At 38.8% G+C, this 15,996-nt stretch overlaps 1 protein-coding gene and 1 long non-coding RNA gene across 9 annotated transcripts in view; one reads left to right on the forward strand and one right to left on the reverse strand.

Annotated features, from left to right (window-relative positions):
* Positions 1–15,049, reverse strand: part of LOC102102170 (bifunctional heparan sulfate N-deacetylase/N-sulfotransferase 3) — a 338,929-nt gene extending 323,880 nt beyond the window's left edge. The window contains exons 1-3 of the mRNA XM_088056447.1: positions 14,958–15,049; positions 5,719–5,823; positions 4,337–4,443 (exon numbers count right to left, since the gene is read on the reverse strand). The gene's annotated coding sequence lies outside the window, so the exon portion shown is untranslated. The remainder of the gene's footprint in view (positions 1–4,336; positions 4,444–5,718; positions 5,824–14,957) is intronic.
* Positions 15,050–15,805: 756 nt separating this feature from the next.
* LOC148184224 (uncharacterized) overlaps positions 15,806–15,996 on the forward strand; it is a 65,828-nt gene continuing 65,637 nt past the window's right edge. For all 8 annotated transcript variants that reach the window (XR_015772831.1, XR_015772825.1, XR_015772829.1 and 5 more), the window contains exon 1: positions 15,806–15,957. This is a non-coding gene — a long non-coding RNA (uncharacterized LOC148184224). The remainder of the gene's footprint in view (positions 15,958–15,996) is intronic.

The following is a 15,996-nucleotide window of genomic DNA, read 5'->3' on the forward strand; positions in this document are numbered from 1 at the left end:
TAAAGCAACACCCCTCCTCTAAAAATCTCCACTGGTACTGTTCAAACTGTCCTTTACTTAAACTGAAATAAAAGATGTCATGTTACAAAATGCAGTTCCAGTTACACTGTTGCTTTACTTTTATGCACTAGATGATTTACAGGAATTCAGTCTAATAAAAGTCAGCTCAGTTAAAAGGATAACTTTACCAGCAGTTTAGTCTGCCTCTTATTTTAAGCTTTATATTGCCCCTTTTTTGAATCAGATTGCTTCCAGCCATTTTAAGCATTTTTGTGTCAATATTTCCTAGTTCCCTGTATTCTAAAAAGCTACAGGTGCAGCTGGTGCTTGATAGCATTATGTTATCAACTCATCAATTTTTTATAATTATTTCCACTACTGCTCCCATCAGTCCACATCTAACTGTCTGCCTGAGGCCACCACTCAGAATGTTGTTATTTTAAAGCATAGGTCAGCAAGACTTTGCTCCTTCTCAGCAAATTTTTTTTTTCAATTGCATTTCAGTTTTTTCGCTTAATCAGGTCTTGTTCACAGATGACTAAGAATAATTATGAATAACAAGTAAAAATTTACAATATTTCAATATTTGCAAATGATTCAGCTTCACATTTACAAACATGGCTCAGTGCAATAGGTGAAAGTCAGAACCATGCAGCTACTCGAAAAAATCCATACTTTTTTTACTGCAAATTAGTCCATACAGGTCTTGTTAAGAGGATCAAGCTTCAGTGGAAAAGCAGAAATCATGAAAAACAGAGCAGTGAAGGCATATATACTTCAAGCAATGAAAGAAAGAGAGGCTCATGCTTGGCATTGGTAAATGGCAAATAAAAAATGGGCATCACTCTGGAAATTGTTACTCTTGGATGAAGGAGCAGCAAACCAGCTTAGCCCCTGTTCAGAGATGAACAGGAAAGCACAAGTGCTTTGTTCACTTTTAAACACCTAAGGTGCCATTTTTATTTCTTCTGCACAGATTTCTATAGATCTGCACAAAAATACTGCAGATGGTATCATTACTCTTCACGGTCCATTACAGAAGCAAAGTTTGACTTCTGATCTCCAGTCTAGAAGTTAGTCATTTTTGCTTTTGAAAAGTGTGTGAACAGGAATCCACTTTCCTATACACACTTTACTGGGATGTAAAAGCACTTTAGCACCATATGCTAAAATCCAAGAGTTTTTGAACTTCTACACCTGATTCCTGGCACAGGAATTGCAGATATCATCTAAATTTTATTCAACAGTTTAATTAGCCAATATAAATATGATTTGATAATCTCTGGCTCTTGAACTTCCTAAAAGAGACTCTTGCTTTTGCTCGTGTAAATGCATCCACAGCCACAGGAACCAGGGAGCCAGCGTAAAGGGCACGTGGCTGAACAGCCACCCCTCTTTGTGCCAGGAGCAGCAAGAGAATGCTGCCACTATTTCATGACTCTGTGCCACTGGGAGATTTCCCAATATCAGTGGAGTTGTGATCACCCTAGGAATGGAAATTATTTGCTTTCATTGATTAATTTTGATGCTGGCTGAGAATACCTTGGTGCATTTTCATGCAAAATTACAGTAGCAATATGCTTGAGTTGCATAAATCTGGAAACCATCTACATTTTCATTTATAGATAATCACATTTTAATGATAACTATTAAAGGTATGAATATAAGATTGGTAAGTGTGGCATTTTGCAGAGTCATCTTTCTCAAGATGTATTTTCCGGTTAAATTATTTCATTTCCATCAAGCCCTCCGAGCTTACTGTGACCTCACTTTTAGCCAGTCAGCAAAAGCAATAAACAAAGAAGCTTTGCACAGCAGATTTCTCTTTTCACTTAACCGCTTGCAGAGCCATCACCCAAAGATTGTTTTGGAAACAGTTGTCTGACTCACTGAAATGACTTACTTGACTAATTATGAAAGGAAGTTTTCTCAGGAACAGGAGGGAGGAGGAGCACCACCACACGCGGTTGCGGCTGGGAGGAGATGGAGTAGCTTCTGAGACACATCAATGCCCGTGGTGTTGTCTGCAGACTGACAGACAGCTGACCTTAATGAAAGAATTAAACCCAAAATTTAAAATTACTGGAGGTATGATTGGGATTTTAATATAAGGAGGTTTGCAGACAGCAATACAAACTAGTCCTCTCACAGAAACCATAGATCTGAAAGGATTTTACAGAGCAAGCAGCATCTGTTTCAGTATTTTATAAACAGGGTAATTCTGGCATAAAATAATGAAATACTTATGTTACTCAGTAGGAAAATTATAGACTTCAAAATAGAAGCTTAAGTCTGTACATCCTGTATCAGCGATGAATTCATGGACTTTCTCTGTTAAAGACATGAATATGATAAAATTTAGAAAAGTTTAATTAATCTGTCCATGGTTGTTTATTTTTTCTTGTGGTACACACTCAAGAAGATATTTAGAAGGGAATCATGAGTTTTCTCAATGAAACAGGCCAAGATTTAGGAATAAAAGGCAGCTGAAAGCGGAGTGTATGTCTGGGAAAGAACAGGCAGGTTGCCAGAACAACACTGGGTTTGTATGTGTAGGAATGGGATCCAGGAATGCTCTCTTGGAAGCAGAAGCTGCTGACAATTTTTGTTTTGCAAAACTGCTGCGAGAACAGCTCCATCTTTCTACCCCACGTGCCTGAGTCACACCTGCAAGCCAGGACTGGATAAATCAACACAGCAGAACACAATCTTATACAGAGACTGTCATTTAAATACTTCTTATCAATGTTAATTATTTCTTAAAAACTCACAAACTCCAATATCTAATGTAAAGCACATCCTCTTCAGTGCTTGATAATTCTTTAAACCAGTTGTTCTTATTGAAAAGACTCTTTCTTTGACTGTAATATCAAATAAATTGTCCTTTTTCACCCATTCCCCAAGCTAATTTGTCACTGTGAGCTCTGCAGATCAGGCTGTATCAATCACATTACACTACAAGGCATCATGCCATGTAGTAAGGCATGAAGTTTGTAGCTAAGAGTAGATGCCATAAACATTCATGTTACTAAGATACCTGACAAGTCAAAAGACCATATTCTTGTCTGATATGAAGTGGCTTAACTTGATTGGGAGAGGCTGGGAGATTTTCTCTTTGGGAAGAAACTGTAAGATAGGATATGCTGTATTTGCCAGCATGATTCAGTTTGATTGTGTGTCATTTGCTGTATTTGCAAATTGGTCATGTAACAGGAGCACATTCAGCCTGTATTCCTCCACAGGAATTTGACTACCAGGTGAAAATCACCTCCTGGAAGAGCAGCTGGTGGAAACTGACCTAAGCAAAATGAAATGGTGGAGTTTGGAGAAGAAAATGTTTCAAAAGTTTTCCCAAAGCTTACAATTTCTATCTCTTAATCCAGTGCACATGCCTGGGTCCTGTTGTGTCCCTCCTAAACTTTGACATTCATGAATCATTAGTCTCCAAAACAGGCCTTTGCCCTTCCATTTTATCAGTTTAATTCTGCCTAAGGACAGTTTCCCACAGCAGCCTCTGTATTTGCCATCCCATCTCTGTGCTCCAATCAAGAAGTCACAGCACAACCTCCCTCATCACTGCAAGCCCATGTCTGTGCCACTTATTTATATAAGTTGAAGGCATTCCATACAGCATTGTAATACAATCTGACAACATACTGAGGAAAAAAGACCAACCCAGAATTCAGTACTCCTGTTTAACAGGGGTGTCTAAAAATGCATGAATAAACTGGACATAACTTTAGCCCTCCACGAGGAGTGAAAGAGATGTCATTTCTACTGTCACATAAGTGAAAACACAAAAAAAGTCAAGCAAATAAGATGACCAAAAATATAACAGAAGATGGTTAAATACTTTAAGTACAGAAATGTAAATAAATAGATAAGGAACCATCTAAGCTTTTCCCTATTTTTACTTTAAAGCTAAATTTATTTCCCACCGGAAAAATGCTCATTACAATGGACTGTAATACTATAAATACACATACAAGTCATACCCTTTGATGTCTTCTATAGATTCCTATCTAAATAAACCCATCAAGATTAGGTGTGATGGCTTTATTTCTTTGTGTAAAAGAATCTCTCATCATAATGCCTTATCACAAACCCTACAGAACTTCAGCCCAACACACCCCACAAATTAACACACCTTCAAGCTCCTGGATTCTCTCTCAAAATGATTCCCTGCATTTTTGTAATATGACTAAATTCAGGTTAGTCAAAAGGGTCTAGGACATGAACAAATACTGCAATGGATAAAGATACCTTACCAGGGCTATTTCTCAAATAAAAATTAAAATCTTGAGAGCTTAGAACTGCAGTTGTTAAGGAAACTTGCCTGTCTGGACATCTTGGAGTCACACCTCTGCACTCCATACTCAGACCGGCTCTCCTCATTGGCTTGACCCCAGGACAGCCCATAGCAGAGTCTCAGACATCATGACCCTAAAAACAATTTATTCATGGAGCAATAAGAAAAATAACAGTTCGAGTTTGGTGCCTGAAATGAGGGACCCCAAACCAAGGAATCCCTGGGTTTTTATGCCCCCAAAATCTGAGTGCTTGACAGCCTGGAGTCCTCATCTCCTGCTGTGTCTCCCCTGGGCACCTGGCACTGATTGCATTCCTCAACACTGTCAAGTCACCGCTGTGTGTCACATTTTCAGAGCAGCTCTAACAAAGTCGTTTGCCATACAGATCTGGGAGCCTTATTTTCCCTCTGTGATGAGTTGCTTACACACATTCCCAGTGACTCTCAGAATGTTGGTGCTGAGGCCATCTGTGGAGAGATAGCAGTGTTCACCTCCACCAGGGTTTTTGTGTGTAGGGAAGGATCAGAAAAGCAAAAAATGGGCCCACATTATATTTACCGAGGAGGAAGGAAAATGTATCTTTAACAAAAGATACAGTTGGATAGAAATCAAATGTCAAATAAATAGTGATGGAACTTTTTGTGCAGAAAAGGAGATAGGAAAGACAACACCACTATGACACTTGGACCATGTGTCAGAACAAATATTCATGAATGTAACCACCTACCTTCTTCTGTATCTCCTCCAAAAACTAATAATTATGTGAATGAATAAGACACATACAGAATGTGCCAAAACAGTCACAAAAAAACAGCATCTGAAATTCATCTTCTAAAATTTCACCTTCTGAAAGGCATTAATTTGGTCAAATTCACCTACTAATTCCAGTGTTTTAATAGGGACTTAGCATAAGGATGTTCTTGTGTAATGCTTTAAATAATGAACATTTATAAATAGCTTCTATTTTGTTACTCTGGGGCTTCCAGTGAGGAGCCGAGGATAAGCCGAATTATGAAAGTAATTGCAGATTGTAAAAAAAGAAATAATTAGCTTTGTAATAAAAAAAATTCTGTAGTGAGTGTAGGATGTTAAAGCCAATTTTAGCTTCATTAATCGAAGTAGTTATTCAGCATCCATTAATTCAGTACCCAGAATTTACAAGTGGCAACTAATCGATAAAAATAAATGAATATTGATATGGCAGCACTTTTGCAATATTGTATTTATAGTGCCCCTGAAGCAAGTTAGATCCTACATTAAAGGATCAATAAACTGATGCAAAGGCTAACACCTTGCATCCAGAAAGCTTTGGTGACGGGGGTTAAGGGGAAGGAAGCTAAAGATTTATTCCTGAGTTTCTGATGAGATTGCAGAACTTTGGTAAGATGGAAACCGGGACATCGATTACCTTTCCAGTGAAGTCCAGTACTGTTTTACAGCATGCAGTCAACATCCATTTATCAGGAAAGGGCTTCCTCTTCCCAAATGTTTCAGTACTCCCCTCTGTTGTTCACTGAAAAGAAAGAGAAAACATCCTCCTTTTAATCAGCAACAGCACAGCTGCGTAAACTTTGTGTCCTGCCCAACTCACTGCACTGCTTTCAAAATGAAAGAATTAGAATAAAGTCACATTCTTTTTATTGAATTAAAAAAAACCCAGAAACGAATCAATGAAAATTCCAGGCCAAATAATGTCATACAGAAATTTCAGTACCAGCTGTCAAAAAACTCACAGTCAGCACCTTGATCAAATGCTAGATTTTGTCTGATACATATAACATAATGTAAGGATGTAATCACACATTCCAAAACACCTGTATTACTGCAAAACTGCAGGTAACACACAGGTTCTCCAAATTTTAAGTGGGAGTGTTTCTACTGAGAGACTTGGACTGGCTTTATTTAAGGATATATTGAAAAAATAATTAATTTCACCCTACAATATATGACCTGATAATGCAACATCAAAATAAGCATTACTTGATGAAAACCACATAATTAAAAAAAACCCTACTTCACTTTCTTAGTACTTTTTTCCCCACATTTTTCATTAGATTAAATTTGGCTTGAAAACAGCCAAATCTGATAATTTACTACTGTAATACATGTATTTTTAATACTGTTTGTGAAAAGAGAAAGAAAACAATACAGAAAAAAAAAATCTATTTTCTATAAGATTGATATCCTTCTCAAGTTGTTTTTCAAAATGATTGGCAAAACGTTCTCCACAGAGTTTAAACCAGATTCTTTAAACCACGGTGTTCTCAAACTTTTCTAGCACAAATATTTCAGCCTTGCCTACCTTACAGCTTGTCTCCACCTGGATTTTTGTTTTCTGTGTTTCCTGCTTTGTCTCAAAACTTTGATTTCCAGGTCAATGTGTTCAACAGTAAGGGTGACTTATTAAGGTAAGATTCTTTAGCATCATGAGCTGTCTCCCAGTCTATGCCATGAAGCCAGGTGAAAGATTTTAAAACTGTCTCACTCCCATTAATGGCTGATTTAAAGAGGGAATTTGGATAAAAAGTCCTTAAAGGGTTTTGTACTTGTCAGGTTTTACAGTACCTAAATAAGACCTACCTAAACATAGTAATTTGGCCTTGGTCAAAACAACTGAGCTAATACAAAGGCATTAATATTACTGAAGCTAACAGAAATAAGAAAATCAAAAATTTCCTGACAGTTCAAGGTATTTTTCCTTAGGTCCATATATCCTCTCTATCGGCGTTAAAATTGGCTCTTCCCTCAAATCACATTTTTTTTGCATTTTCAAAGCAATTGAGCTGCCTGAAGATTTCACTGCAGAATTACTGCACACACTCAACAGCTTTGATTTTCTGTACCACTGTGCTGGTTTTTAACTGGGATAGAGTTTGCATGACTTCTTATTTATTCAGTATTTTACAGTGAAAGTCAATTTTAGCAAAAACTATTCCTCAATGGCTATTGTTAGGTAAGTAACTGTAAGAATAATAAAAACATTTATGAAGATATGAACTAGTCAGGCAGCCTGGTCAGCAAATCTTGCTTATTAGTACTGGCTATGTTTTGATTTGCCAGCTCTACGGAGTTTAATTAGGATTTTTAGGTAGCTATAATTACAGATTGAGACCAGTTCTCAAGGCTGGATTGATTAGGATTTTTAAAGAACAAGGACTGACACCTCAGACCTCAACCTCCTTATTTTGATGAGCATTGTAATCTGTCTTTACAAAGGTTACTTTTGTTTAAATAAGGACTTTAAATTCATGCGTGGAAATAATGTAATCAAAGGAAAAAGAATACAGTCTTTGCTCAAACTTCCAATATTTTGACAAGGTATAAAAGCTGATTCTGTTTCTAAATGGTGGTACTGAAATTAAGATTGATGAGTAAGTATTAGAAGAAAATAACTTTGAGTTACATGCAATAGCATTTAATTGCATCATTTAAATTCTTAAGCATTTCAATTTTATATTCATTCAGGGTTTTGCATAATTAATTTGCAGATTTCCAGAACGTATTAGGATGAAACTTTTAAATGGATGGGTGGTTATTAATGGATGATATAAATATATTATTCATTATTTTTGGTTGTCATGGTAAATTGCTCCCAGTAATTCTGAATGAATATTAAATTAAACATCATCCCATGAATTCAAAAGCAAAATGCATCCCCAGTAATAATTTGTTGAAATATAGAATACTTGAGGTGTCATTTCATAATAAATACTCGGTAACGAAACGTTAAAAATTGTTAATGTCACACTTTCCTTTTCTCTACAAAATGGCAGGATCACCCAGGCAAAACTGAATTTCAAGTGGTCAACCTTTTCAAAGATGTCAACGCCAGGGAGATCTACTCTAGCCCAGAAATAAATTCTCACAGCTCAGATTACCTAAGCAATACTAAAATCTGCAGCCCAGATGAACGCTGTCTTAGAGAATAACTGCATTTATACCAAAGGCACCAGAGACCATATATGAGAGCATTGCCTCAAAGAAACTCCACTGACTCAGGAACAAAGGTAAAAAAGGTAGGAATAAAAGGTAGTCTGGGTTAAGGCCAGGAGTCTTTCCAGAGCTACTTCCAGATGACAAAAAAGTTCTCGTGAGTTAAAACTCAAACACTCTGTCAATACATCTCTTTTCAGTGTTTCATTTCCAAGCCTGTGTTACTCCTTATCACTCTGCACAAAATAAATGGAGAAATACATTGAATCTCAGAACAATTAAAAAGCAGTTGAAATCTAAGTTCTCTTCAAATGTGAAAAGAGCTGGAAAACGTTCAATTTATTTTTTTTGATGGTGTTTAGCGATGAAGTGATGAGTACCAGCAAACAGTAGGACACTCAGGAAGCTGGCTTCTATCTAAAGGACTACTTCCAGAAGAGCTGACGGCACCATCTGCAAGGGAGAACTACAGGTATGCACCAGTGGGACTACACCGCCAAAACAGCCCAGAAAAATCCCAGAGACTGCTGCAAAGCTGCTTTTCCACGTGGTTCATTGTTTATAACTATTTGTAGTGGGTCTGGCTGCGCTGGAGTTGACGCTGTTCGCAGCAGCCTGTCTGGTGCCGCGTTTGGGATTTGTGAGAGAAGCAGTGAGGATAACACAGCAGTGTTTTGGCTGCTGCTGAGCAGAGCTTACACAGCTCCAGAGCTTTTCTCCCTCTCTCGCTCCCGGCTCCCTCAGCGAGTAGGCGGGCACGGCACGGTGAGAAGCTGGGAGGGGACACAGGCGATGCAATGACCTGAACTGAGCCAAAGGGCGCTGTGCTCAGAAAGGAGAGCTTGGGGAACGGAGGAGGAAATCCAGATGTTCGTGGCTGTGCTCGTGTGTGCTGAGGTCCTGCTTTTGGGGCAGAAGGCAAACATCACCATGCTGATGGCAAGTGTTGAATAAATTCCTGCTTTTGCTCTGTCCCAAGAATCACACTGTATAGTAACAGTTTTGGGTTTTTTTTAAATCAAGCAGCTCTCTGTTAGGTATCTTGTCTCTGAGTGATTATTGAACAAACACTTCCATTATTAGTACTGATCCCCCGTTTAATTCTAAGCTGAGGATTCTTGAAAAGCCACAATACACATGTAAAATGAAAAAATAAATATTTTGTAATATTTATTAATCATGGATGGACTAAATGGTCATCTCAGAAATAGCAGGGGATTTCTCTGGTTGCCTTGTTCTGCAGAGAGCAGCAGAGATGTGTGGACCATGCTTTTATCCTTAAAAAAATCATCTCTCATTAAATTTTAAGACATTTACATTTAGTTTTTTACTTCCATCCAAGCAGGTCCTATTTGCAGCAGATAATGTAATAATAATAATTATGCAAAGGGAATAAACAGACAAGCATTAAGCCCAAAGTGTTTCCCAGAGTGCAAGAACCCTTTAAAAAACCCTGTTCCTTCTCCTGATTTTACCTTCACCTAACTAATCTGACCTACTAATATGAATTCCTTTCATTTGCTTCTCATGGACTAAAACATGGCAGTAGCTGTTGGGAGGCAGCCTGAAGATGCAGGCCAAGCAGTTCCATAGTAAATCTATGTTTGTTTAAAGGCAGATACAGAGCGAGTGGAGATAAAACACAATATTTTCAGAAGATGTGCCTTGAACTGACATTTTTGGGCTTACAACTAAATGGGAGGAGGACAACCATCCACCTAGAAATTATCCCTTCCAGTACAGTAAAAAAAAGGAAGACAAGCACAGAAAGTGAACAGCAGTGCAAGAAGCAGACCCGTCTTACCTTTAAAAAGTGCTAATGAGAAGGTAAGAGACTCATGCTAAACAAGCAGAAGCCACTTTTAAACCTTTTACATTACACAATCTTTAATGAGCGGACAATTACCCTTGCACTGCCGGTTTTATGCCCTCATTTTTCTCCTTTAGAGGATGGACAAATATTTCCACAAGCTGCCACTTTCTGGCTGATTAATCCATCCGACAGTTTGGCATTTACACAATCAAATTAAGCAGTCCTCAGAAATTCTCTGTGTGAAGGATGGCCTGGGTGTTGTGGCTGCAGTGAAAGCCTTTCATTCATGTGTGGCCTGCACTGCTTTAGGAGCCTTCACAGACTTGCACAACTAAAGCCAGCCTGCTGTTTATCACATTCCTAGTTTCATTTCACCTCCTTTTGGCACCTTGCCCATCACTTTCCATGTCCACACTCCTGCCTTTCCACTACATTTATGAGAAGAAGAGAAGTCACAATGTGTTTCCCAAGCTTTAAGGCTTCTTCTCTATGGGAATAATTGTGATTCATTGTAGGATTTTTGTTTTTTTTGACTGTGAGCCCATTATCCTGACCAGTATAATCTAAATTTCATTTCACTTCAGGAGATCTGCTTTTTGAATGAAAATTCAAAATATAAACTTTGACGTACTTTCAGGCTTTTTTGACTAGCTGTATACTGGCCTAACAATGCCAAACTCATTCTTGAAGCACTTGCTGCTGGCTTCCAGCACCTTGGCTAGTCATGCAGTGATAATTTCTCATTTCCAGTTCCTGATGGTTGGTTACAGCACGTGGATACAAAGCCAGAGCACCCTGAATACATTCTTATCTTGTCCAAACCTGACTTCCTGATCCATCAGCACCATTTATAGTGAGGTACCTACCGAGGTGCCAAACATGGAACTCTGGCCTGCGTGACTGAGGAGGAGGAGATCACACTCATCTTCCTCTCCTGGTGCCTGGTAGGATGAAAACTCCACCAATGAGCTGCATTTATCAGAGAGATGAAATAATAACTTAAAATAGATATTTTGAGCTCACACCTATGAATTAAAAATAGCACAATACTACTAAATTTTATACATTGTACATTCTTTAGAGATCTACAAGTTGCCTTCTCTTGGCCACAGTCTGGGACAACATCTGGCTGAAAAACAGGTTTCCTAGGGATGGATTGGCCCTTAATTTTCAGGATAAAATGTGCTACTGCCACTCCTGCAAGTGTGTAGTCCACTACAGCAGGCAATGAGAACCCATCTGTCTGTGGTAGCAATCTCCAGTGAAAGCAATCTCTCATCAAGTTCCACACTCTCCCACCGAATGCTTTAATGAAAACAAAATAAAGCAGCTGGAACATAATCCCTAAATATTTCCCATTTCTCCAAAGGAAAGAAAATCACGAGAGCCAAACAGACCCCAGAGAGGCAGATCACTCCTCACAAGAAGGCATTCTGCTAAAGGACAGCTGCTCAGTTTCCAGAAGAGATGGCACAAGTTTAGCTGCAAGGTCCAACCCAGTGTTTATGAACCAGCAGACACAAAACACACCTTAAAAATCTCTTGTTCTGGTGTAACCGTGGGCACCAGGTCAGGTGCTGACGAGGAAGTCGTTTAAAGAAGTCATCCTGGGTCCAAATATAGGCAACAAAATCTATATTTAAAAAGAGCATAAGAATAAAACAGTTGAATTTTTATGTGAAAAGAATGAAATATCATTCTTACATATGAGATGTTTTGTAGGGAAAAAATTAATTTTTTACAGTGGATACACACAATCTATTCAGTGCTACCAGGAAAATTGTAAATCTATGGATATCCTGAAACCACGTAACCTCTCAAGTACAATGATAAGGACTGATGAATAAAAAGCAGAAATACATTAGCAAAGTGCTTAGAGAAACATATCTCTTACCTCATGAAGAAAAAGGACAAACAAAATATTGGCCAAGATTTCCAGTCCCACTGTACTCACTCTAAATTTATTCTGAAAATCAGAATTATGTTACGTATATTTTCCCCTCAACAATTGTAAGCTCGTGTAACACCTATACAATTGGACCACTGAGATTAAACTAAGAACAAAAGCAGAATTACACAGCTTCAGGCAAGATCTTGATGACCCTATTTGATTTTATTTTTAGGTTTTCTTTCTGTCCTGTCCATGTCATTTCTCTCTTTTTTTTTTTTTTCCTCCCTCCTTTTACAAGTACCCTTGCATCCATCATCCCTGGGTGATCTTCTGGGAAGCTTTCAAGTGTGCAAGTGGAGCCAGAGAGCTGCTAAGTTTGTGTTGAGAGCTGAGGCTGATCTAGCTACAGTGAGGAGCCAACTGCCTGCCTGCAGATGGGCAGAACAGGCCAAGCTCCATCTCCACACGCAGAAAGCTGAAGGGTGAAGCGAGACCTCCTTTCAGCTAGGATGCTTATCTGGAAAATCGAGTTGGGTGAAAATCGACACAGCGAGAAAGGCTTCTCTACTGCCTTTGTGTAAAAAGAAAAAAACAAAAAGGGGAAGACCTGCTGGTTTTCTCTCTGTGAGCACAGATTCCTGACAGATTCTCACAGGCCGTGGCAAGAATCATGCACACAAGCTTTTGAAAATGCCGGTAGCACTTTCAGCTGCGAACTGCTACAACAGAGTTCCAGTACAGAGGAGCTTCCAGATGTGCCAAAAAACACAGGAGCTCCCTGTCTGCAGTGCCAAATATCTGATGCAGTTTTAGAGATCAAAGAATTTTTTCAAGCCAATTCCACACAGCAAATTTTTATGCTTTCAGTTTACTTGTGAAGTCATGAGACATGAACAAAGCCTGGGCCAAGAACTGCAGTGCACAGACAAAACTCAACAGAATGCAGAAGAAACAAATTGCAAAAGTGCTGTAACTTAAATTTTGCTGGCTCTCAGTGTGTTTTAACTGATTTATATAAAACCAAAACATGCACTGCAAATAAAAATTAAAACCAAATGAAGGACGGTACAGAGCAGACAGGGCAGTAGCCAGTGGGTCACTACCAAGAAGAAACATGGGGGGAAAAAAAGGCAAGGAAAATCTTCACTGAGCAGAAAAGATCAGTGGGAATTCTGAACTGAGCCTGTCAGTGTTTCTGTGTCTGGGAAATGTATTCAGCAGACTTACATTGCAATACCACTGTTAATCTGCACAGGTAGTACTGTAGGGATGAAATGGGTACAGGCTAAACCTTCACACAAAATTATGTCACTAAGACTTCCCAAAAAGCCTTTCCGGAGCTAGGGGTTTCCAACATGGAATTCATGGATAGGATTTCAAAAGGGACATTACATATTTCTTATTACATAATAGCATTTTTGACAGAACTGATAAGCAGAGATAGACCTACTTTGCAATATGTTAATTTTGGCACTAGGTTTTGTTTTCACAAATGAAAAGCAGAATATTAAACCTAGTTATCAGTACAAAGTTGTTCTACAGGTTTTTCAGAACTTGAGAGAGTATTACAAATTTCCTAAAATCTTTCCTCTGCAATTAGAAGAAAATCATACTCTAGATCAGATAATTTATTCTCTGGAAACTGTTCATATCTAGCAAGAACCTTTGAAAACATACTGGAGTTATTTAGAATGTTAGGTCAGCAACATGAAAGCAAATTTTTAAAAAATTAACAAAAAAAACAACGAAATCCAAACCTTTTTCCCCACACACACTCACAGACCACAGCAAACTTTTTTAAGAGTGTGGAATTAGCCTGTTTTACAGAGTCTGTGGTTTTTTCTTTAAACTAGCAGCCTTCCCATCTGTTCTAGGGTAATTAGGAGTGCAAAGAGAACACATTTCACAGTTACATCAGCACATAGTAAGACGGAACTGTTTAAATGACTGGGTAGAAGCTTCCCGTGCTCCTACAGTGATATTTCCAGCTGTGTTTCCCATGTTTGTGACACATGTAAGGAAAAAGGACACCCTGAAGGACATGAAAGCTTTAGAGTTACTAAATGCTTCCTTGTATCTGCTATTAGATACAACGACCTGCCAGTTTAGCGCTGCAGTTTGGTCTTTTGGATCTGGAGCAGGAGCTCAGTGCAAAAGTGAAGAGACAGCATTAAATAATATCAGTATAAGTTTATTTGGAATTAGAGCAACTTCTTGGGGTAAAATCATCTGCTCCATCTCTCATTAAAACCCTAGCTACTAGAAATGAGTATGAATTTTATATATTGAGATATTACTTTTATCACTCTCTGGGAAATCTAACAGGTGCTGGGGAATGCTTAGGTCTGGAAATGACATCTAGCTGGCAATAATCATGAATAAAACTATTCCAATCATGAATAAAACTATTCTTCTCAAAGCAAAGTTAATTAATTAATCAAAATTCACAAATGTAGAATATAATGGGTCAAATACTAGCAGAGATATTTGAGAAGAAATCAAAAGCAAGAACAAGATTTTTAAATTCATGAAAAGAAGACAGATGGAAGAAAAAGGGATGTGCTTGTAGCACGATCAGAGAAAAATGGGACAAGCAAAACAATTCTCAGTCTTTTATTAAAGATGAGATACTGTGAGACTGCAATGAGGCAGCACTGCCAATAGACTTCCACAGACTGCTCTAAGTTCAGACTGAAAACAGGAACAATTGTGGTTTAAGTAAGAAGATTTGTAAGCCATGTATAAGAAATTCCATAGAATCCTCCAGACTTCTAACTATATAGCAGTCATTAAATGTGCAGGAGATAGATAATAGATAGCATATTTAAAAATGTATTGATTAAATTACTTCGGAAAGCAAACACAGCATAAAATAGCATTCAGTGTTGGAGATGTTATATTAAAGTGAATTGTCAGTTTCTGCTTTTCCCTGTTTCTTCAGACTTTATAAATAAAACTCAGGCTTTATAACTATAACTCACTTTATTAATAAACCCCTCAGAATACACACCTGCACACATTGTAGAAATCAATCCTTTTCTTTTGTAAGTTTCATGCCAATGCTGTTGTGATATTTCTTTGCTCCATTTCAGCAATTATCAACAACAAAGAAATGCATCCACAATTTTTCTAGTGGACCTTGCATAGGCAGTGCAAGTCTTTATTGTCAGTCCCTGTATATTTCCCTCAAACTTATTTAGACTGAGAACCTAGTGATTCCAGCCTGTTTTTAAACCACTTTTCATGCTGATCTGCCTTCTACCACTTGAGGAACGCTTCTAGCATTTGAGGAACATCAGAAAAGATTCTCCTTAAATGCTCTAGGAACACTGAAAAGCCTGTTCTGTGTGTTTAATGGGACATTCTGAGGGTGTTTTATTCTGGTTTGGGGGCTGAGGGAGGCACCCCATGGAAGGGCTGGTTCACCTTGACAGCCCTGTCAGGAGACGGACCCGGTTTTCCCTTGAGGCTGCCCACAAGGCTCTGAGGGGGCTTTTGGGGCAAAAAAAAAAAAAAAAAACCCGAAAAACAATAAAGCAAACAAAAAAACCACACCCCCCCCAAAAAAAACACCAAAAACAGACAGAAAAAAAAAACCACACAGAAAGCGATCACTAAAAATGAACTTGCCAAACACAATTGGGCGAGCAGACAAGACACCTGCAAGGCTTCGCCGGCACATCCCCACCTGTTCGCCGATCCTGAGGCGAGACCGAGGGCGGGAACGCGGCCCCTCACGGCTTCCCGCCCTTTTTAAAACTTCTGAGGGCGGGAGGCCGTGAGGGGGCGGTGTTCCCCCCCTTTTTAAGACTTCTGGGGGGGCGGCTGTTCTTTCTGTCTGAATTTCCTGCCCTTTGTAGGGTTTCTGAGGGTGAAAGTTGTGGGGTAAAGCGTCTTGACCCTTTTTTTGTGCCTTTGTAGTCCCATTCCTCAGGGCTGCTGGGCTGTGAGGGAGCGACTGAGAGCCGGCCCCTCAGGGCTGTGGAGAGGGACTGGTGCTCTCCCGGCAGGTTAGTGGTGTTTTTCTTGGCTATGAACTCCGTATGGCT

Source organism: Pseudopodoces humilis, chromosome 6 (genome assembly GCF_049639895.1).
Source record: "Pseudopodoces humilis isolate 2021_Gansu_Grassland_sample_001 chromosome 6, ASM4963989v1, whole genome shotgun sequence".
In the NCBI taxonomy this organism is placed as follows: Eukaryota; Metazoa; Chordata; class Aves; order Passeriformes; family Paridae; genus Pseudopodoces; species Pseudopodoces humilis.